A 23,010-nucleotide genomic window follows, 5' to 3' on the forward strand; every position below is an offset into this window, starting at 1 on the left:
TTTCAAAACAATAAGGCTGGCAGACGCACATGTTCAAACATAAACTAAGAGATGGTCTCTTAGAGCTGCTCTTAAAAGAAGAGGCAAGTTCTTTGGCTTCTCCACACAAGAAAATTATGTACATCACTGGATTGAGTCCATGAAAAGTGTACACTTCTGCTCAGTGAGGGTGTGATCAAAACCTTTTCACTGGTAAAATATGGACTATCTGTATCACTTTCTGTAAGCAAAATGCAGAATCTCACTTTGTAAGATCCTCACTTTAATGTCAGTAAGAAGGCAACTTGTTCCCAGCTGATTGTATCTGGCACAACCAGACACAGAGCAGTCATTAACTTTCCTCTGCATTTAAACTTCAGGAATTTAAAGTTTTCATAACATAAGACAAGACTCATGATCTTCTAAGTTACTTTTGGCTATGCTAATTAGCTATTTCAAGCACTTTAAGTTCATAGTCTCTGGCAAAGTAGGAAGCAGTAACTACTAAAAGACCTGAATTTTCCGGTGTGCGGCATACTCTGTCCCTAATCCAGGGAGAATGGTCTGTCACCTTGGCACCACAGAGTCAAGGAGTTCACACCACCTCAAGCCAAACATCAGCCTGACACATTTGGCATTTACAAGCAACAATTTGCCCTAAGAGATGCAATTAAATGATAAATAATATCGTGCTGTATTAATTAAACTGTGCCTGTATATTTCATCCTTCTTTTTGTAATTTCATAAACAATTATTTTCTATTGAAGCAAGTCCTAAAAATTACTTTATTCTGAGATCGCATAAAATCAGCAGTATGCTTGTTGCAAACAGTTCCTCTGTCTAGGCAGTGTTTTCTGTTTTAGATCAAAGTATTATGACTAAAACTAAAAAAATACAAATCATTCTTCCATGAGATAGGTCGCCTGCTTATTTGCCCCTCCCAAACACTGATGCCATCCATGATACTCAGATGTAACATTTGTTTTTGCCTTAAAAAATAATAAAACGAATTTGTTTCAATGGCAATTAGTAAGACAGGAAGTTAAAAAACAGCCTTTTTCCTCCCTGTTTCACTTTGTTTTGCAGGAAGTTTACCTATGCTTGTAAACTTGTACTGCAAGCATATTAGTGCAAATATTTGTACTAACTTGTCCAGTGACAAGTTAGTACAAATATTCATAGCTAATTCCAAAAGAAATACATCAGAGAGATACGGCTTAAATTCATACTCATGAGCTTGTACACAAAAGCTGGGGTTATACATTAGCTATTTTTGCATTTACAAGCATATGCATGCTAAGATTTGGCCTCTTTTTCCTTCAGAGGAAGTACTAAATGACGTATTTTAACACGGAATTTTTTCTGTATAAGAGTTTTCATATAAGACTATTAGTAAAGAGACAGCAGACAGCACTGAGCTGCCAATATTCAGCTTAAAAAGTAAAATTAAATACCTTTCATAAGAGAGATAAAACCAAATAGTCAATGTATTCAATATTTGTACCAAAGAACCAGCTTGGAACTTTAGGTTGGCAAAACTAAGAGAGACTATCAGCAAAGACCAGAATACACAAGGTTTCCATGAAGTTTCTTTTAAAATTTACATGGACTGAAGATCATTTCTTTCACTGTATTTTCCTACATTCAGGAGAGCGGTAAAGAATTCTTCTAAAGGCTCAGTGACACACAGAAGTTGCTTCTGTAACAGCCAAAGATTCAATTTTCAAGCTGGTAAAAGTGAATTTAAGATAGCCTCTTAAAAGTGAATTCACTTTGAGCACCAGCTACTGTTTCCTTCCTTTTTCAAAAGATAGAGATATTCAGTGAAAACGTACCATGTGTTAATGGGAGATTTCAGGCATCTCAAAAACAGGATGTTACAAAGCATTAATGCATTCTGAGAACATATACCAACAGGATTGTACCATGTCACTGTGAAAATGGAAGCATTATTGTTAAGATAAATCCTAATTCCCATTTCAGTCTTCTGCTGCAGCTATTAGAGGAGCAATGAAAATTTTCCTTTTTGTAACTGTTCAAATGCTGTCAGTTTTGTATCCCTGTAAATCTGCCACCCTTGCTATCAAAGTTGCTTTTCAATGGGGAACACTAGAAAAATCAGGACAAGCAGATAAAGTCTTGACCAGAGTCTTTCACAGGTTTCCTGCATGACTCCTTGTGAAGTCACAACCATATTTGTTCTACAGGAACCCCCTCTGTAAATAAAATTGCTACATGTTGCACACTGGGGTGGGGCAGGTCCATATTCATTTCTGCCTTGTACAGAAATGCTTTCAAAGCATTTCTCAGGCAATCACAAAACTTTGGTTTGCTACTTAAACACAAAACTTCCCAACTTTATCAGCGAACTCTTGTAATAGCGTTGATAAATTCCACTGTCTTCATAGGTAAAAGGATCCTATAGCAACTGGGCACCTCCCATTGGAGCAGTTGGTTATTGGCAGTACCTACCAACAGAAATAACCAAGTGAAAGTATTTTCCACTCCTTGCTCTCCTCCACTGACACCTTTACAGCTTCTAATTTAGAGAAGCTGAAAACATATGTGGTTTTTAATGTGCTTTACAGCAGTCACATCTAGCAAAGATTCAGTCCTTGTGCCTGCTCCATACTTCAGTTCTCATGACTCATCTCCAGCTTTCCAGAGGAAAGAAAGTTCCTACCGGGCATCACAGAGCTAGTGATACCTCTTACATGCTCTCAAGAGAAACAGAGATTCTGCCTAAAAGTTCACCAAGTTTAAAGCACTGATTAAGCCAACTTAGACACAGGTGCAAGTACAATAGAAAATAATGCAAACAGCAGCACTATATTCTGGTTTACAAGCATAAGATCCATGTAAGTCAATCAAGATAGACTTTAAAAACATCAATTCATATACAGGACTGTAAGAACTGCACAGTTCGGAATACCCAGCCTTCCAAAACTGCAATCAAATATGTAAATTACATGCACATAAGGCCTACAACATCCTAATCTCCCTATGTGATCTAAAATACTTATCTAGTCCCTGCAGGTTTAAAAGAACAAGAATATATATTTATACACACAGGAACATATACAAATATTAAAAAGTTGAAATGCAGCACAAGTAGCTACCCATTGATAAATACATTATCAATGTTCTTACACCCAAGGAGAAATTGTTAAGTATTCAGAATGCATTGTGACTACATTTACAAACTATTAGAGAAGATAAAATGCCACAAGTACCATGACTGGAAATAGGACTCAGGACAGAATTTTCTCCTAATGCTAAATCTCACAGTTAGTGAACACTCAGGCAAAAGAATCCAACAGCAGGACAAGAAGTCTTTTGCTTTCACCAATAACAATCTCAACCTTGCCCAAGTCCTACATTTGTCTGCAGTTCAGAGAGAACATTTCAGAACGAGACACAAATCACACAGTCCAATGGTGATTGAACCACTGAAGGGGTGAGAGTCCCCCTTCCTGACTTGGTGAGTGATCAGCAGAAACCCCAAAGCCTTAGACTGAAGAGAACCCAAACACAGTACAACCCAACAAATGGTATTTTCCCCCCATTTCCCTCAAAAGTAACACAGCTTTGAGGTATTTTTGAATTACCCCTGTCTCAGCAGAATAAAAGGTTACATCAGCAGAACTTCAGGTTTACCTATTCTATATCCTTGTTACTTCCTTCTATTCTTCTATACATCTAATTAAGCACAATGTCTTATCCCAAAAGGGGACTGAACTGCTGCCTCTTCACAGCTATGCTGTAGTCCTCTCCCATTCTCCATTAACAGAGTGATTCTTTATACTAAGAAGTTTCTTGCACAGCTTCTTTGATCATGCTCTAAGCTAAAACAGGCGCCACAACAATTTAACCTTTGCTTTCCTAGGAGGGCAACACAGCCATGATAGAAGGATGACTGACTTACAGTGAGTGGGTAACATCACTGCCACTAGGAAGTATCCAAATCTCTTCTCTTACAGAAGTGAAAGTATGAGCTATTACCATTAGGCAAGATGTGGCAAGCTCACGAGTCTTGCGCCGGATCTGAAAAACAAAACAAAAAACAGATGAGAAATAAAACTTCCTGCTGCATTGTCCTTTCACGCCTGAGAAGCACAAGAGAAGTAACAAGCAGAATATATGAATGAAAATTTTTCAGCTTTGTTTTTTGAACATTCTCTGCTTCCAAAACATATCCCTAAAATACAGCATCTACAGCTGACATTTTTTTCTGAAAGATACACATTAAAAATTCAGGTTAGCCACACTCTCCCATATAACTAAGCAACTTGAGTTTTAGTCTACTAATACACTATGAGAGAAATGCACTTTGTAACAGAAACCCTTCTTGCCCTGAAGATCCAGAACTCTACACAAATGTGTAACTCTACTAAGGCTGTGGAGAACCCACCCAAACATCTTGTCAGCACAAAACAAGAAAGAAGAATCATGAACAGAAACAGATGCCAGGGTGCTACTCCTTGACAAACTTGTATCATTATTCAGCCATTCTGACATTTAGTCAAATGCCCTTTTTCTGAAGACAGTCTTCTTCTACAGTTTTAGCAGCCTGTAGGTAGGACTTCACTGTGAACACTATCAAACAGAAAATGCTTATGATAGTTCAACGTGCTCCATTTGAGCTAAAAAGGAACAATGGTTTAGTCTGCCTTTATATTCATGGATTGCATGGTCCTTCATTGCAATTATTAGATTTGAATTTCTACTGCACCGAGTCAGTTCCCACACCAGCTTAATGATTAATTTTCCAAAAGTCTGCAATCAATCAGCCCCAGGAAAACCAGTGTCTGAGTACCATGTATTGTTTATAAAAACTAGCACATGGTTAAGCTTTCTCCAATGCTGAGACTTTCCCGATCTTTCTTCAATCTTAGAAACAGAGAATTCTTCAAATTACTTGTGATAACAGTTTTGAATTTAGATTACTGTTACAATTTAACTTTTTCTTAGCTATTACTGACAGCATACTGGCAGATTACAGCTTTAGTTCAGTATTGAAATTAAATTCTTCTGAATTTCTTGAATTGACATTACTGCCCTTATTTAATATTATTCTTACAGTCTTAGCGTATTTTCCAAGGAAATAGGAAATTCTTTTCCCTGTTTTCAACTCAAAGTTTTGAGCTATACTTTTGCCTTCTCCTGTCAGCTTTCTACATTTAATATCGCCTAATTTCACATTTACACTCAATTTCTTGCTTTTCCTATATCAATTCCTAGAAATACCAGTGTCCCCATCTGGTTTGTAGTTTAAACATCTGTGATTTAATTTTAGGATAATTCAACACATGAACTTGTGCATTTTTAATCATCTAAGTATTAAGGGTGGAAGTTTTTTAAACTAGAGTAAGAAAGAGCACTTGATGTGTTAACTTTGATCAATCTAAGGTTCTTTTATTGTACTGCCTTTTAAGATTAGAGTCCTAAAATAGCTATTAATATAAGAGTCTATTGACATTTTTAGCCTGTAGGAACATGCAGTGGGCAGAGGCAGCTGCTATAACAACATATCTGAGCAATGAACCAGCTTTAGGATTTTATTACTCAGACTTTCCCAAATCTATGGCTGGCATTTTTCCCAGTAACTCAAAAATTAAGCTGTTCTACATTTGAAACTTCCAACTAATCATATATTAAAAACGTCTCATGGTTAAGGCAACAAAATAACCTTATAAAAGGCCTTCGAAAAAAACCCAGCAAGCTAGATCTGAAAGATTTGTGCCTTTAATTCTCTGTGCTATTTGCATGAACACTAAGAAAAACAGGAAAAAATTATCCGGCATAGGTTACAAAGAACTAAGTTAGTTACTAGGAGTATATTACATATCATATCAAAGTAACAGAGACCCTAGAATGACCCTAAAGGAAAGTGACAGGTAAAAGGAGACAGCCCAAGCATCCTTCACAAGGCACCTTAGGCCACCAGAGTTCAGGAAGCTGATGGTTGTATCAAGCACTCAGCCACCTCAAAAAGCCAAGTGATGCCTTTGCTATTCCACAGTCTTCCCATTTTTTGCATGGACATCAAGTTTTCATGCTTCCAAAATGAAATTTCCCCCACAGTTCGCTGTTCCAAAAAAGGCTCCATCTTCCCCCTTGGTCCCCAAACCACTGTACTCAAGAGATCTCTTCTGATCAGTGAGCATAAAGAAGCACTCATACAATTTTGCTTCTGAATATTTTGCAACACAGGTACACAATTTCTAAAATCATCTGGGAAATCCAGATCAGTTTAAAGGCACGGCTGATTGATTTATAACTTTTTCTGTGTCTGTGTAATAAAGTAACCCATAGTTGTACAGACACACTCAATAACGTTAGACCAGAAAAATTCTAGAGTGCTGATGCACTGGAATAGAAGAACAAACTGAGCAATAAACATACCTCACAGTGGATGACTATAGCTCATGTGAGCACCATAGTGGGATGCTCATTTAATGCAGAAAATTAATTATTTGGTACCCAAGGAAAAAAATAATGAGCATGCAATAATTGACCTTTTAACAACTCTACAACAATTAATTAAGCTGTTTTGTACTCTATTAGTCCTAAGGAAGCCACACATTTCTAAGTATTTCCAGAAGAGCCTACCAGGAATGCAGCAAAGATTCGGTCTGGCAATAGAGTGCCATTTGGTGTAAGTCTGCATCAAGCAGAACTGGGCCCTTGGGGAAGAACCAGCCAATTCTCTCCCTTCTATAAGTTAGCCATTTATCCCCACAGCAAGTTCCACTAAAGCTGGTCCCAACATGACTACAGAGTGAAATTAGAGTGGAAAATGAATCCAATTAATAACTAAAGAGGGAAAAAGCCAAATTTTTAGCCATAGTGTTTGCAGAGTCATTTCACTGCATCAACATGCTGCAAGCATAAAGATGATGAAAAGAGCAAACCAGGCATCTGCTGACTGGAGGGTAGAGGCAGAACTACCTCTTTCAAAAGCAACATGAGACTATGGGGGTTTGCACTGAAAATGGAAGCAGGAACAAAGGGAGAACAGTAAGAAAGCAAATAACCTCTCCAAACAACCCCCACTAGACACACCTTCTAAAATGCGGAATCTCATGAATGCAAGCAAAAGTTAACAGTAATGCCAAGTCTGACTGAAACCAAACATTAAAACCTTACCGTTTGCCTGATGGAAAAGCTAGTCTCAAGTGTCATTATACAGTGCTAGCTTTAATTGCTCCCAGCTAAATATAGCTTTCAGAATTTAATAGCTCCCCTTCAGCTTTTCTGTCTTTCAAGGAGGGAAAAATCTTCTTGTTAGAAAAAGCACACAGGCATACACAGTGGCATGTTACCACAGCGAAACAGGAAGCAAACCATTAAGATGATTACATTAGTCTCCAACACTCATTCAGAACCCCTGTTTTTCAAGAGACCAAATGTCTCTCTGTTCCACACTCTGGTTCCAGTTACAGCAGGTGATGGAAGCATGCATACCTTTTCAAACTAAGCCATTTTGCTGCTTTATTAGCAGACTGTAAATCTTGCTTGCCTTGTGCTTCTTTGGATGCTGTCTTTGCCAGCAAGCTGCTGTGGTGCCCACACACTCCTTCCTGTGCCACCTTGCTGGGCACCACGGGGCAGGAAGAGGAGCAAGGCTGCACACTCATATACAGCCTGCTCCTTCCCTGCAGCCACTGTATTGGCACAACTTACACAAGAGGCTTCAAAATCTGCTGGAACAGCTGAGACTGTGGCACTCCAATAAAGGCATGTAACAAATTCTCTCTTCTGCCTTCTAATACCCAATATAGATCCCAAAAAATGTAACTAAGAGTTCCACATAGCAAGCTTCATTTTCCCCTCTCTGAGCTGATAACGGGTTTCACTCAGAAAATTTCGCTGACAGCTAGAAATGCATTCTATGAATTCAGCATTTCTGTTCACCTTCATTTTAGAGGTCATTATGTAATTAAAGTGCTCACAGTTTTTCTACAATCCATGGAGTTAAATAAAAAGTAATCACTGCTGCAATGACAAGTCTTCCCATAATCCTTAGGCCAGAACTCCAAACTTTGTTCTCTCCCCTCCAAACCATCATCTGACCATCTTACTATTTTCTCTCTGGTTTCACCCATTCCCTTCTACTTTACTGAGTGGGGAAAAGAAGAAGAATGCTACTTATGGAAAATAAACTATTTACCAGACCATATGAATCACCAAATGCCACATTACCTGGCCCTTCACTTCAGCTGTAAAATTCCAGGATTGTCTGTGTTAGAGCTGTGCAAGCACTTTAGAAACACTGCCTGGAGGGCTGCCAAGAAGTACCTACAACACTGAACAGGACCAAAGGTAATATGCCACTGATTTTCTGCCCTCTGACCTACAATTTCTGAGGTGCAGACCAGGCTGAATAAGACAGGTTAAATGAACTCTGCCTGTTTGCTGTTTAAGAGAGGTTTTAAAGCAAGTCTCCTGATATGCACTGTTCTGCATTGAGACATCTGTCCCCTACTGCTAGCTGAGCTGCCCCAGAGCGGAAAGGCTCCCTACTGTCAGTGCAGGTGCAGACCTCATTTACCAACTTCTGGTAAAGCACAAGATCATGACACTCATTCCTCATTAAGATTTTTCTTTCTGAAGTAACAAATCAAAGTGTGGGTAAATAGCATCAAAAACAGCGATGAGTACTGGAGGCACTTTGTACACTAATTCTGGTTACTCTCCCAGAACACGTTTTTATTTTAAAACTCTGCCTATCACAACAGACTACTTAGAACAACTGCAGGTTAAAAAACCACGCAAAGTGTACAAAACATGATGCACACACTGCGGATAAATATAGTCTTCCAGCTATGTGTTAGCTGTCATGAATCAGAGCTCAGTGCCCCAGACCTCCACGGCGCTCTGCCGAGTTGAGCTGTTGGCTCTCAGGCAGCAGCAACCAGAGTCAGGGCAGGAGCCTGTGAGCCAGGGCTGCACAAGTCCTGAGCACCAAACAGCCTCTCCCCACGTCTGAAATCACCATGTGAGGTGCAGTGAGTAGAGACACACCACATGCTGCCTTTTAAGAAATCAGTAGGAAAACCCACACAAGCGAAAGGAAGGAGGAACAGTGGAGATCAGCCAACGCAACTGCAGCATCAGACCAGAAAGAAACCACGCAGCTACACTGGACAGACACATAATGCTTCTAAATCTGGATCTGGGGATTAGCAGGACAAAAAAGATACCAGAAAAAGGTAATTTTTTTTCTTGTCATCCATAATACTGAAGAGATTTTGCTCTCCTCTCCAAAACTAGAACATCTACAGTGTAACTCCTTCCCCTCTTAAGAGTCACGTGTATATAAAGAAAGCCACACCAAAAAAAAAAAGAAGGAGAAAAGAAAAAGAAAAAAAAAAAGGCGCATTATCAGCCTCAGGTCAGGACAATTGTGGCCTAAATATTCACAAAACTGTCATGAAAGCATTAATTCAAAAGCAATTACCTTAAAACAATAAGATCAATCAGAGCAAACATATAACATCCATCAGAATAAATAAACACTATCCTGCAGAAACTTCAACCTAATCACAGTAGGTTTATTCAGAGACATTTTCTTGAAGAAAAAAAAAAAAATCAAATAGATGTGACCAGTCAAGATGTCGACAAATTCCAGAATCTATTTATCTACCAGATGATTTTTCTCTACATCTGATGACCTGCAAATTTGCCTTAGCTGTAGCAATAGCTGCTGATAAACCTTGGCAACAGCTACTACTGTATTTGTGACTGAAAGAAAATGACATATAAGTATTTTCAGTTAATTATTTATACCCACTTAAATTCAACATGAGGGGGGTACCCTTATAAAATATAAGAAGTCACGTTTAAGTGAACAGTTTCACACATTGGCTTTCCTCTTGTCCCTTGCTCTCTATGTATTTCCCTGCTGATTCGAAGCTATATTCTATCTGGGTGTTCAAGGTTACTTAAGGAGGGGGGGACAGACTCTAGAGATTATTTATATGGCAGAACTTCAAACAATTGATCCAGCTATATCTCAAGCGACTTGATAAAGAGGCATTAAAATAATGAGGAGAGAGAAAGATGGGTGAAACATTGCAGCATTTCAGAGTCACTCAGCAGGACTCTCCTGCTCAAGGACTCTCAATTATGAGACAAGGACACTGACCGTGAAGGACAAGGTGACACACCCGGGGAGGGAGCTACAGACGAAAGCAAGAAGTGAGAGTTGTTGGGCACCCACACAACCTCCACATCCAACCTCGATGCACAAGTAAAGGAAAAAGAGAATGTGACCAAGAAGGACTCTTATCTCTGATTGTTTGATAAAGGGCTGAAAGTCCTAGCACAGATTAGAACAGGGTGCAGGCAGACAAGCAGGCTGACTGGGTAAACAGGCATGACGAGATAAAACATTCTAACATATCTCTGTACTCACAAAAAAGAGGTCTCTGCTACGAAACTAATGCACCGGAATTAAATACAAGATTAAATACCATAGGGACAATGGCATCTTAGCGGCTAAAACAAAATGAAAAGCACATGCTAGTAAAAAAAAAAAAAAAAAAAAAAAAAAAAAAAAAAAAAAAAAAAAGCCCAGAGACGTAGGGGTTCAAATATGCATCCCTTAACACTGTGTCAGATTTATAAAAAAAACACACCAAACACACCACTGCAAAAGAACTTATGGAATCCGACTGAGTAAAAAAAAATAAAACAAAAACCACAAAAACAAAACCAGCCACACTTAAAAAAGACAGTCTTGCTCAGAGTCCACAGTAGATTCAAAGAAACCAGCCTTGCTACAGACTTTATTTTATTAGAATGAAAAATATCCCAGTGAGTTGGGCATTACAAGAGATTAACTTCTGACTCATATGAAGTTTAAGGAGTCAGGTAGATTGAGGAGTTCAGACTCTCTGAATTGAAAATGCTGAGTTGCTGCTTCACAAAATGTGCATAAACAAATCTGGAAATGCCTCATGGGATGCAGCATGCAGTAGGTAACTTGAAAGATCACACAAGCCCAACTAGATAAGCACTGCACCACAGCTCCCAAAAGGCAGAGAAGTTGTTGATTAAAGAAGTTGCGCCTCAGATGTTAAAAGTACAGGAATAAAGTTATAGCTTAAAAAATTTGATTTAAAACACATTAGAAACAAAACTCAACAACTCACAGAAGCAGTGTGAAGTAGTAACCTGGAAGTGAAAATTTCTTAGTAAAGAAACAAATATAGGATGTTGACTGTGAAACAGAGCTGTTAACAAACAAAACCAGCATGAAATTAAAAGTAACATCTTCCTGAGCATGTGTGAAGGAAAACAGATGAAACAACTGCAGATTTCTGAAAAAAATAAAAAGGCAAATTAAACTGTACATGGAGCTGCAAGTAAAACTTTCATGTATCCTCAAGCTTTTGTGTCTACTTCACCTCTAGCCAATAAAATAATTTAAAACCTATAATCTGTATTTCTAAAGCAGACAAAAAACCCAGCTGGAGCTATTCTCTGATGGCAAGAGAGCAAACAGAATACCTGTCTTTAGAGCTGAAGCTGAGAGGAGAAAAGCAAAATGACATCAGCCCTACTACAATCAGTACCATGCAGTCAATAGTAACAGAGTGACTTTTTACAAAAACTTTAAAACAGACAAGTGAAATCTTAGATCTCATATGGACTCAACAACAGCTGCATTAAAAAAGTTGGTAATGATCTTATCTGGTAGAAGAATTGCTAAGTGACTGACTGGCTGCAGACAGTAAGAAATTACCAGGCTGGACATGGAACACCAGAAGAAGTTGCCAAGAATTATTTTGGAGCTAGTTTTATTTAATAGTCCTACTACTGGCAATGGACTTGAGGTGTCTCCTAAAAGTTGCTGCTGACAAAAGGTACAGAGGCACATCTGATGCACTGAACAACTAGGACACCACATGAGAGGAGCCACATGAACAGAAGCAGTGACAGGGAATGCAGCTCTTCAGCCCTGGAGGCAAGGTCAGGACCCAAGGAGTAAGCCAAGCACAAGATCTGCTGAGATAATAGAAATGTTCCACACATGCATGGAATACATGTCTGATCAATGAAAAAAGCTACCTGTGACATAAATTAAGGCATTTCCTACAGAGATATATAGGGAAGCATAAAAAAAATCTGGCCAGTATCTAATCTGGTCAGGAAATTTAAAAATAGCACCTAAGACACAGGTGAGATTATGCAAGGAAGACTGACAGCAGAATATTGTCCTGAAATGAATACCATGAGCATACCTAATCAGCCATATCACAAGATTCCCTGCATCTCTTCAAGTCTAAATGCAAGTCTCCTAAACTGACTAGAGGAAAAAGAGTCTCCTCTACACAAACAGAGAGAAAATCCCTTTACAAATGGTGCACATGCTCTTACAAATATCAAAAGAAAATATCAATTTTATCCAGCTGGACATACAAACTGGTTGTGGGTATTTTTAGTCAGAATTCTGAAATAAAGTTTTAATCCAAACATGTAAGCTTTGAAATAATTTGTTAATGAGACAAGCTTTAACTACTTTAAGATGATGCTTGGAAATTTTACAAAAGGGAATATACAAATGCATTGACTACAACAAATACTGAACATGAGACTCCAGGAACTCTCTTCCAGTCGTATTATGTGTCAATACAGCCACCTTCAACAAGGAAGTTTTATATACCACTTGCCAATGTTATTATCCCTGATTTAATCTGGGCTGAAAACTGACCTTGCCTTAATACTCTTAGGTTTCCATTAATAAAAAGAAATTACTTCACTTCAAAAGAAATTACTTGCTTATGTGTATTTCTTCTGTGCAAAGTTTTTGCATGTCTTTATGGTTTTTTTTTTTTTTTTTAAGGAATGTAATTTTTAAAAGTGGCAGATCAAGGAAATGGTATGTGTTTTAGAATCTATGTTTAGGCTACCAGTCATAGGTAGCTTCAATTATATCAATTCTGACAATGAAAGTCATTCATATTTTCTTCTTGATTTGATGCCAATGCTTTGCATGTCCTTGCCTTTCCAAAGACAGCTACAGTCCCCAGCGTTTTGGGACTCAGACAAAGAGAAACAAGCACTTCAGAATCTCAGTGCAAGGAGGAAGTAGGAGATTAGAACATCTCCCTTCTTCAAAGTCAATCCGAGCACAAATCTAACCCGTTTATGCCTTGCAATTTTTGTTTGCACTCCTTCTACATTTCACAAAGCATTTTTGCATGCAAATGTGTCAGTGGCATTCAAAGACTGGGCAAAACAGTTTCATAAGATGACTTGGCTGTTTTACTGAAAACACCCTCATGATTTTCAAGGGCCAAAACAACCCACAAGGAAATAAAAAAGCAGTCAGGAAGCCAGAATAAAAATAGAAGAATGTAAGTTTTGTACATTAATATTTAAGAAAAAACATAAAACCCTATTTTCCCACCCTTCATCTCTAGTTCCATTACCGAACACCATCCTTCCTCTCAACTGTAAGTGCATTATGCTGAGCTAATACAAGACATGATTTTATCAATAAATGAATGCACAACAAATGCACAGCTTATACCATGTCTCTTAAGTAAGCCATCACAAGGTAGATCAAGTAGCAATACACTTGCAGAATGTTGAGTAATGATATTAAGAAAGAAGATCCCTCAAGGATTCTAGTTCTGCAAGATGTGAGTGCTGGGAGACAGGCCATAGTGAGAAAGGAATTGCATCTCTCTAATAGCCAAGAGACGAACTTTTTTTTTCTTTTAAGCTTAGAATATAAAACTCACTTCACAGCAAGCAAAGATGATCCTTGTGGGAAGGGCTCTGGAGACTGAAATACTATTTAAATTTGTGAAAACCAGAAGCAAACAACTCCCATCCTGCACTGAATAGAAGGGTGTGTTTATGCTAACCTTGCATTCTAGTCATATTAAAGTAAATAATGCAAACTCACTTGACAAGGAGTGTTTGGTAGTTCAGTGTGAACTCTCATGTCTGGAATGCCAAGGCTGAAATGGCACCCACAGTTAGGAAAACACCAATGTTTTCAAATGCTGAGCTGTGCCCCAGAAACCAAGATTTCTTAAGCCTCTTCAAACAGGAAGCTGATATCTCTCAAAGTGAGAACAGTCACTTGATGTCACTGAGATACAGCTACTGTTCAAGCACCGAATTACTATGAAATTAATAAAGCCACTTTAAAAACAGAGATGGCTGACACCACAGCCAGAAACAAATGGGAAATTGCATTTTCCCTGCTCAGATGATCCAAGTAATCAACTACGACTAAAAGCGTATTATTAAACTTTTCTGGTGAAAACAATTACTTGAATGCATTTAAAAATACTCAATGGTGTCCCCTTACTTGAAACCTGATCTTTTAAAATGTAATATAATCTGCAAGGCATCTTCAGTACACCAACAATTGCACACACATGACACAGCAGAAGAAAGTGATATTGTGTACTTAAGTGTTCCGGCAATAAAGGAAAAAGAAGAATTTACAAACCACACTTATCAAATATGGCATTTTGTCAAAGCCTAACATTGCTTTCTTTTTCTTCTTTCAAAAACAAGCAAACAGCCAGCAAGTGTCATCAACAAAAGTGTTATCCTGGCAATGGCTCTGTTGTTGATTTTCAAGCGCAAGCATTGAGCCTGCTGAACTTCAAGTAGTAAAGTACAATATAGTATTATACACAGGAAAATAAGCTGTAAAATTGTGTCCCTGTGTGGAGAGAAGACTATGATTCAGCCATCCTGTGGAAAATTCTAAACCTCTTATCTCTGAATCTGAAGTTCCATATTTATTCAGTGAGTGAAACAACATGATTTCAGCAAAGCATTTGTATTCTAGTTCTAAGAAATAGGATGTTAAAGAAGCTTGTTTCAACAAAACAAACTAGATATTAGCTAAAAGGCAAGAACTTACTTAACCCACAGCAGCACTTCCCTACCTCAGCAAGTCCCCCTTCCTCAGCAATTTGATACTCTCTAAGCACTGGGAGATGTTTAATAAGGGAGCCTTCATTTTATAAGGTTTATAAAGTTATCATAATTTTGAGTGCTTCTGGTTTAATGTCTTACCGTTGAAATTGGTGGATTTGAAAGACAGTAAGAAATCTGCAAGTAAACTCACTGATACTTTTTTTTTAAACAACAGGAAAGAATGAATGTGTTTTATACTTCCTGAATTTCAGCAGCTGTGGCAGTAGTGTAAGAACTATGAATTGTTAACTTCCTAGTTAGGTCACTCAGTAAAACAATATCAGTACAATTCAGTTAAGGAAGACAAAAATCAATCATAATACTTTGCTTGTGGCTTGATATTTTTGGCACAGAAATTTTCCTGGAATCTAAAGCCAGTTGGCTGCCTTCTCAGCCTAGAAGTGGTACAGATACCACAACTGTAGGCAAATGAAGGTCCATGATACATTTCTGTTGTCCATCATTCTATTCACTAAACAGTATTTGTTGACACTAATAAGAGCACACCTACTGAATTCACATCTTAAAAACCATTTTCTTTCTTGCCAAGATATGACAAAATCCTGTAGACCAACACCTAAACTCTTTTCCTTCCATTGTTTGACCTTTATCATAAAGCAAACAAGAAACATTAACCCTTCTTCCCTGACATGGTTGTTACTGGAGTGCAATAACAGGACAAGATCTAGCCTAGATTCTCCTCTCTTCACATACATATTGCTGTTATTTGACTTCAATATCAAGCAAATTCGAAAACTTCAGTAGTTCTAGCTCTTCCTAAAACTCAAATTCTCTCAGACAGACATCACCAATCCTTCACAGAAAGCCTACTCTAACAATAGGTGCACCCTGTTGTGTGAGAGATGATCTGTATCCCAACCCAAGGTTACTTATTGTTCGTTATTCGTTAAGGCCCAGGCAAGACCAGAAAAAAGCCATCAAGACTCTGGCCGGCTTTTAAAATTAATTTGTTCATCTAGGATTTTGAAGAGCAGAATTGCACTACAGTAACCTTCAAAATAGCCTAGTAAAATTATCACAGAATGGTCCAAGTTGGAAGGGACACCCCAGTTGGAGGGCATCTGGTCCAGCTCCTCCTCCCACCCCCAAGGAAGAATGACCTGAAACAGGTTATCCAGGATCACATCCAGGAGACTCCATTTTCTCGGGGCAACCTGAGACAGTGCTCATTAACCCTCCTTACTGAAGGAAAAAAATTCTGATGTTCAGATGGAACATCCCCTGTTTCAATGCCCATTGTCTCTGGTCCTCTCACTTATCTTAAGAGGTGACAAAGCAGTTATCAGAATGTTATCTTTTAAGGAAACTGAACATGGCTGTTCTGACTGATTCAGCTAACCCTATTTAACAGTAACAGCAAATAAGATGGAGTTATGACATGGACAGATGGTCCAGGGTAGACCATAGAGTCCTATCAATTGCTCTTAATAGGGAGGAAAAATAAAAAAAGCAAAAGCTAGGGAGAAGCATTCTCCTCAGGCATAGTCTCAATCTCTTTCCCCTTTTTTTGGTTTCTTTATTCCAATACTGCTTATTTAATAATAAATAATAAGTACCTTCAATCTTGCAGCAAAACTGTCAGCTCCAAATAGCCTGACGCATTCTAGGTGACCTACCTTCTTTGGAGGTGGTGAAGCCACTGCTGAAAAGGTGGACCTGCCACCTAAATGGCTGCACAGCTCCCATGAACCAGGAGCTCACGTGCCTCTATGCTGCAAAAACACGGATGCATCCAGCTGAGGGGGAAAACCCCACACAGCTACCAAATTGCAGAAAGGCATCTCTCAGCAAGTACCAGCCTGCCCTTCCTTTGGCAAGCAGCAAGGTAACAGGGAGTGAACCTGAGAAAGCCACCACAAACTCCTAACCACAGTCATCTTGAACTAGCAGAGACTCAGTAGCCCACATCCTTTGGAGCTCGCTTCATCTGCTCCCAAATACACAGACAATAATCACTATCCTGTCTTCAGGATCACTGTTGCTACTGTTGATTTACACATCGGTATTTTAAATCAGTCAAGCACCACCACGGAAGATTAACAGACACTGACTGTTCCTTTTTTTAAGGTATACGAGACTGTTGGTGACTGAATCACGTTCACAGTGAAACTTCCTTCCTCCTATCATAAAATGCACTTAAATTCAGATTTTATGCTGTCAAAGCTTTGTGTAGGGAATCTCAGCATTCGTATTTGTCACGAGCAAGAGATACTGAAAAATGATAGAATCATTCTTTCTCCTTCAGAATACAGTATTTCATCAGAGTATTAAACAAACTTATTTTCTGGCAGCACAGTTACAGCCAATGTAGTCTCAGCTGCCAGTATGAGCAAGATGCATTCCACATTATATTCAGGGCAGATGCCACGATTATGCCTCACAGCCTGAGGTAGCACCAGAACCTTTCTGACAGTAACTCTTAGCAAGACTGGTCTCGAAGTCATATGTTGTCACTGCACACAGGACAGAAAAAGTTCTGTAAAAATAAGAATTGTACATTTCACTTCGGCAACTATGAGCATGAAGTAATGCTATCCCTCCTCAAGGCTATTTTTCCTAGGCCCACTGACAAAGCAATTATCTTGGAGAAGAGAGACGTTGCAACAAAATGTTTTTAACATCCGTGACTGGCAGGATGGAAGAAAGTAGTACCAGAGACCTATATCCTACCCTGCTCACATGAAAACTTGAAGGCCAGGACTTAACCTTCTGCAACAAGGAGAATTAACAGTGACACAGATGGGCTTGTGCATTGAGAAGGATAAAGCCTCCTGCACACATGGTTCTTTTGCTGATTGCCAGGCTGTTCAGAAATTGTCTCTTCAGGGGTTTCAGCTACTCTCTGGGCAGAGTATACATGTGAAACAAATGGAATATATACACACAGCTGCTCCTTACCACAACCATTTACACCAGGAGTTTCATTCATTTTCACCAACAACTATATGAAAGTGGAACAGACTAAAATTGGAACAGTTAAAAAGTGTTCAAAAAAAGTGTGACTAGGAAAAGCCCCCAGAATCACGAGAATAAGTGGCATCAGATAAGAGAGAAGTGACCTAAAAGTGACCTAAGTGACTGGCACAAGAGACAGGATATTACAGTTGTGATAACAGACTCTGCAGGATCATCATGAACAATGATAAAAGAATTGGCTGCAGTTAAGATGGGAGAAAAGTATGACTACATTCAGTAAGGGAAATATTTCATATTTTTACCCTGAAAACATTCATCAGAGGATATGCAAAATGGCCAGAAATCCCAACACTTCTTTTTTTTTCTAATGATAAAAAAAGTCACTACTGAAATTCAAAAGATATCACTTCAGTATACAGGGAAACTTACAAACAAGGATGAGTTTCTCACTTTTACTACTTGGTATTGTTACTGTCTTTGTTCTAAGTACAGAAATTACATACAAGTGCTGCATGACAACTGTAGCACCACATACTACCATGGTTTTGCTGTGATTTTTTTTCATGTTTAACAAGCAGGCAGACAGAATCTGAAGATGACTTAAAAAGTTGCTAATATGTAAAGATGAATCAAAAGAAAAATGTCCTTTATTCTCAATCTATGCATTACATTGGAAAGCAGAGGAAAGGGAGATTTGTTTGCACACTCATGTTAATATAATTGCCAAAGAAAATGTTCAGAAGGAAATAATTAAGTGTTGACATGGCAGCACCATGTTTGCCAAACTAAATATGATTCTGGTATCAAGTCCCCACAGCTTAAAATGAGGGGGAGGAGGAAGAGAGAAAATGTTCAGTTCAGGTACTTGTACTTACAACCAAGCTTGAAAGCAAAAAATCTAAAGCCAGATGTGTATACACACACCTCATGGCTGGACAAGGAATGCAGAGCTTGCCTAGTGTGCTTTTCAATGACTTCAAAGGATGAGTTTTCACATTCAGTCTAAACAGTCACAATATTGACAAACAACAGAGACACATAAAACATCATATCTGCAGCCTTCCTCCTGTGACTTACCAAATGCTATTAGGCAGCCACTATCTTTATGTCAGGATGTCTGTCTCACAGTCAGATGTACAATTATTCAGTTCAGAGATATCTCTAAGAGCTAGATGCACACAGCAACTCTCAATGTACAAGTTCAGCTTAGGGCTTAGAGGTCAGTGAAAGTCAGTTCTCTCTCTTATTTGTTCCTCCTGTTGCACTTAACAGGGATTCCTGTCAAGTCTTGCTAATCAGTACCTATTTTCCACAATTCAAGAGGCAAGTCTAGAATAGTCTGCATTCGAAAACTGAGACTCATTAGCAAATAGCAAACAGACGTTGCAAAAACTGCTCAGCACCTGCCAGATTGAAAGAAGCTCAACTCTATTTCTTTACTTTCGTGGTTAACATCATGGAGTGCCCAGACACTGAAATAGGATTAGGCCCTGCTGTGCTCGGTGCCACACACCAACACGTGACTCCTACCCTAAGGAGCTTGCACTGAGTCAGGCACACCGGACAGGCAGGACAGTAGAGGCTGAGCTGCAATTGCCAAGCACATTTCTCAGTTTCAGTTGCCATTCCTAGGGTCCTCATCGCTTTTAGTAGCAAGGCAGGTACCAGACTTGCCATTGAAGTTGTATTTTAGAAAAAACCAAAACAAAACCCTCCAAACAAACAAACAAACAAACCAACCCAGCAGCCACAACAGCTCTCATCATTTAATAATTATCTCAGTTGCAACAGCTGAATACAGAAAATCAGAATTTGTTCAAGTTCTCCGTTTTCTTTCCCAGCTGAGGCTGTCCTCAACTTTATTTTTAAATGTTTCAAGTGACTTCCAACAACGTGCATGAGCTTCATGCTGACAGAGTTCCAAAACCCCAACGCTGTTCATTCATGTCATAGCTTCATATATAATAGAATCTATTTCTGAACATAAACCCTATGTAAAAGCCACAAGCATCTTCAAGAACTTTGCATGAGTAACAAGCCAGAACAGATTGAAAGAAGTTACAGATATCCTGCCTCCCAGGGTCAGACCCAGAGCTGTGCTTTCCTCAGCTATTATGCCTACAACTTCACCTAGGCTATCATAGTCATTAGCATCAACACCCACATCACTCAACCTTGAAGGCAGACAGAAAAGCTCCCTCTAAGATAATTAGAGATTAACGTGGAGGAGATACATTTTATGTCAGCAGAATAAAGACAAGTACCCACAACAGGACAGAATGCTACAATACACAAAACCTCCTGGTCCTTCATACAAATGAGAAACTCAAGCAATGAAATATGTATTTCAAGGACATAGCACAAGTGGCAGCTGCAGGAGCCTAAAAACAGTGACAGACCCCCAAAGTATAATGTTTGAACATAATCACTAATGCAGAAGACAGACATGCAAATCCAGCATCTCAAAGAGCCAAGCAGGGTAAATTTGGTAACACATTAGTCCCGGTCCAGAGAGTTGTTCGTCAGATCTCAGTGTATCTGCATCCTATTATCTGAAACTTGATACAGAAAAAAAAGCAATTAGATTCTCCTAGAAGTTTCTTTGGTACTTTAGTAGCAGTGTATCACAGTATCTATACCCCAGCCTTTTACCAGCAAAACTTTGCTGCTTTGGTAAGTCAAATTTTCGCTGTCGTAAAGTAGATTATATTTAATGAGATCAAAATATGCTGATACAGATACTACACTGCTTCTGACATGTAAAAGTACCCCATGAACAGTAACATTCTGCTGCCTTGTTCATCACTGCAGGATTTTGAAATGGACTTCGCAGCAAATCCAATTTAAACCTAAAACATATCAGCACTTAAGCTAAAAATTAACTTTTCTATAGAGAGGCTTTTTCTCATTTGGTAGCTAACAGCACCATTTGTAGAAAGTGAAAAGCCAGTTTTACAATTAGAAACCATAAGGTTGGGGAAATGCCATGTTTGAGTCTATTTTCTCCTCAGTATGTAACAAGACCTAGAGAATGCAACAAACACGGGAGTTAAGCTGACACGCATCTGTTTATAATAGATGTGGTTTGAACAAGACCCAATTCTTTACACACATCTACTTAAAAAAACCAAATAAGGTTTTGTATAAAATACAGTATACTTACATTTGCAACAGTGAATGAGCTAGTCACACACAGTGTTGCAACAGGCAGACTCCAGCTGAGCCTTGCCATCATTTCCTGTCCTTGGTGAACACACTAATAATTTCAGCACAACCACAACTGTTCAGTGCACACACAGAGAACATCTCCAACACCTAAAAGTCCCTCCCACCTTTCCTGTATGCAAAACCAGATACTACATAAAATTATAAAAGAAAGGACATAAGTGGGCCTAATGCAATGTGTGGGGAAGGCAATGTAAGAGTAAAGAGAAAGAGAATCAAGACTTGTGAATGCTGCTGCTTTGAAAATGGATAGGAGCCCCAATGGAAAACTAGTTAGCTTAGTCTATTGGGAGTGCAGATTGGGGAGTGTTATTTAAAAATACCTTTTAAAAAAATTTAAAACAATAAAAAAAATCAAAGCTCATGGAAATTAAAACTGATGCTACTCATGGCTTTACAGAAAGTGTTCATGAAAACACATGCTTTAAATACCCAAACCGGACTTACAAGCTCTGTTGAAATTAGGTAGAGTGAAACACTCTGAACTCTATGAGTGAAACATTCTGAACTCTATGATTAATCGATGAAAGTCAAGTGATGAAGCAACTGTTCGCTTTGTCCCTTCTCAAGAAAACAGAGAGAGAAGAGCATTGTTACCATCATTAGTGGCCCAGGACAAAAACATAAGGCAGAAAATTACCTTACATTTATTAAATGTCCTTTTCTCTAGCTATTCTAGATATCCCCCTAGTAAAAATAAAACAGTCTCAATGAAGAGTACTTCACTGTCACTGAACTTCACACCAAACAGTTTTCAAATAATGGACTATTTAAAAGCTCATAATTGGTCCTCAGATGGAAATTAAATAAACCTGGGAACAGGTTGGCTTTAACTAACCTATTTAAGATAGAGGCAAGAAATAAAATTAATAATAGTAATGCTGGCATTTTTTTCTTCGTTATTTTACATGAGCGCAGAGAACCACAGACTGAGCAGAGATCGACGGCTTTGCCAACACGCCCAGGATTTCTGAAGTTCCATTCCACAGCCCGCCGCCGCGGGAGAGCCGCTCCAGCCCAGCGGCTGCCCGGTGTGTCCCAGCTCCCTTGGAATTCGCTCCGTCTCGGCGCCACACGGAGCGCGCCGGCAGCCAAATAAACCCCTCAGCGGCACCCTCCCGGAGCAGGGAAGGTGTCTAAGTTGGCTGTCGCTCCGGAACAGCCTCGTGGGGCTGTGACAGCGCGGCGGGAGACCCCGAGAGCCGCAGGGGGAGGCTGCAGGGGCTCGGCGGGGCAGGCGGGATAAGGCGCTGCCCCGGCCGGCAGCCGCGGCCGCTCTCGCTGCCGGTCGGGCGAGAAAGGCGCTTTCTGGGCGCCAAAACGCCACTTCTCTCGCGTACCGAGTTCGCCGGGTGCCGCGTCCCGGCCCGCCTCGTCCCGCGGCGCTCCAGCGGGAGAAGCGGCGCCAGCCCCGCCGCCCCGTCCCGTCCCTGCGGCGGACACCCACCTGAGCTCCACACCTACGGCCCGCCCGGCGCCCCCGCCATGGCCCCCGGGCAGCGGCACCCCGCAGGCAGGAGCGAGGAAGGGAGGAGGGAAGGAAGAAGCCTGGCAGGAGCGACAGCCGCCAGCATAAAGGGCCGGTCCGCGCTGAGCGCTCGCTCCGGCTGCCGGGGAGCGCCCACGAGCGGGACCGGCGGCGGGACCGCCGCGCTCGACTGACGGCCACCGGGAGGAGCCTCGGCTGCCCCCGCCCGGAGCCGCCGCCGCCCGGGGCCGCCTTCCCGCCCGGGGGCGGGGCCAGCCGTGTTTCCATGACGTCACGGGCGGCGCCCGCGGACAGGTGCGGAGCGGCCCCGGGGGGACGCGGGGACAGCGCCCCGGGCTAAGCCGGAGCTGAGCCCCCGAGCCCGCCCTAAGCAGCCGGGGCAGGGCAGGGCAGGCGCGGAGCTAATCCCGCGGCGGCCCTCA

At 40.2% G+C, this 23,010-nt stretch overlaps 1 protein-coding gene across 2 annotated transcripts in view; it reads right to left on the reverse strand.

The window, feature by feature from the left end:
- Positions 1 to 22,760, reverse strand: part of OSBPL3 (oxysterol binding protein like 3) — an 85,389-nt gene extending 62,629 nt beyond the window's left edge. For both annotated transcript variants that reach the window (XM_066318898.1, XM_066318889.1), the window contains exons 1-2: positions 22,547 to 22,760; positions 3,905 to 4,023 (exon numbers count right to left, since the gene is read on the reverse strand). The gene's annotated coding sequence lies outside the window, so the exon portion shown is untranslated. The remainder of the gene's footprint in view (positions 1 to 3,904; positions 4,024 to 22,546) is intronic.
- Between the last annotated feature and the right edge of the window lie 250 nt (positions 22,761 to 23,010).

Source organism: Sylvia atricapilla, chromosome 1 (assembly GCF_009819655.1).
Source record: "Sylvia atricapilla isolate bSylAtr1 chromosome 1, bSylAtr1.pri, whole genome shotgun sequence".
Lineage (NCBI taxonomy): Eukaryota > Metazoa > Chordata > Aves > Passeriformes > Sylviidae > Sylvia > Sylvia atricapilla.